Source organism: Cebus imitator, unplaced genomic scaffold (assembly GCF_001604975.1).
Source record: "Cebus imitator isolate Cc_AM_T3 unplaced genomic scaffold, Cebus_imitator-1.0 Scaffold944, whole genome shotgun sequence".
Taxonomy (NCBI): Eukaryota; Metazoa; Chordata; class Mammalia; order Primates; family Cebidae; genus Cebus; species Cebus imitator.
In genome coordinates, this window is record NW_016108259.1 from 197,516 (window position 1) to 199,127 (window position 1,612).

The window sequence follows — 1,612 nt, forward strand, 5'->3', positions numbered from 1 at the left end:
GCCTGGCCTGTTTTTGTTATTTAAGACTTTAATCTATCTAAAGTTGATTTTGAACATAGTATGAGACGTAGGAATCTGACTTTTTTTCTATATGGGTAGCTACTTTGTTTTCCACTTTTACATATTAAGAAATCCCTCCTTTCCCTAACTTAGACTTTATATTCATCAGTTTTAACAAAGTCACAATATCCTGTGGAGTAAATATGCCACAGGTAATTTAATTAACCATGTAACCATCAATCTGACTATTCAGTTTGTTTTTAAGCTTAAATAATCATGATATGCTCATTTTACCTTTTCCTTTTAATTTTTTATTTTGAGACAGAGTCTCACTTGGTTGCCCAAGCTGCAGTGTGGTGGCACGATCTCTGCTCAAGGGTTCAACCAATTCTCATGCCTCAGCCTCCTGAGTAGCTGGGATTACAAGCATGTGCCACCACACCTGGCTTTTTTTATTTTTAGCAGAGACAGGGTTTCATCATATTGGCCGAGCTGGTCTCAAACTCCTGGCTTCAAGTGATTTGCCTTTCTCGGCCTCTGAAAGTGCTGGGATTACAGGCATGGCCACTGTGCCCGGCCTTCTTTTAAATTATTTGAGGGAGCTATTTCTAAGACTGGGATAATTTGGCTAAAAAAGATTATGAATATTCTTTTTATTTTTTTAAAGACAGGATCTTATCACCTGGGTTGGAACGTAATCATACAATCATAGCTCACTGCAGCCTCATATCCTGGCCTCAAGTGATCCTCCTGCCTCAGCCTCCTAGGTAGCTGGAATGATAGGCATACACCACCACATACACCTAAATTTTGTACAGAGAGGGTCTTGCTATGTGGCCTAGACTGGCCTTGAACTCCTGGCCTTAAGCAAATCTCCCACCTCAGCCTCCCAAAGGGCTGAGATTAGACATGTAAGTCACTGGGCCCAGCTTCTTTCCAGTTTTAAACTATTATTTTTAATTATCTAAAATAAACGTGCAGTAAATACTCTTTATAAATCTTTGTTTTCCTGATTGTTTCCTTAGCCTATAATCTCAGAAATAGAACTGATCAAAGGCTATGTGCATTTTCACGGATTTATAATGACAGATGCCTTCCAAAAGGTGTTACCAACTTACTGAACTGACAGGATATTAGGGTGCTATACAGTCATTTATTTATTTGAAAAACAAACAAATCTTTATTGTCTAGAAATATATATCTTAAAATCCCCCAGAAAAGATGCTATTCTCTCATTTCCCCATCCTCTTTCTCTTCTTCCACACCTCTGAGACAGAGGACAGTATTATACTTTAGTAAAACTTCATCCAGATGTCCAGACAACACCCCAACTATGTATTCTTCTGTATTTGCAAGCTACATGTTCATATAGATACATCTGTAGATCTGGTTCACCTACAGATACCAGTTAGCCTCTGTAATCCATTCCTCACTTAAGTTTCACCATCACTGGCTTCTCTGTTAATCCCTTGAGGAAAGATTTGGAACTGAGGGGTAAATCCTTTGTAATTTACACTGGAGAAGGCTGCAGGCTATTTGCCACTGACTAAGCTGCCACCCATTTCTTGTGACTGCAGCAGGTACCCCCAGGTACTGCTGGAATGTAATCATA

General features: G+C 39.2%; 1 pseudogene; it reads right to left on the minus strand.

Moving 5' to 3' along the window:
* Window positions 1-1,224: 1,224 nt before the first annotated feature.
* Window positions 1,225-1,611, minus strand: LOC108298358 (annotated as a pseudogene).
* Between the last annotated feature and the right edge of the window lies 1 nt (window position 1,612).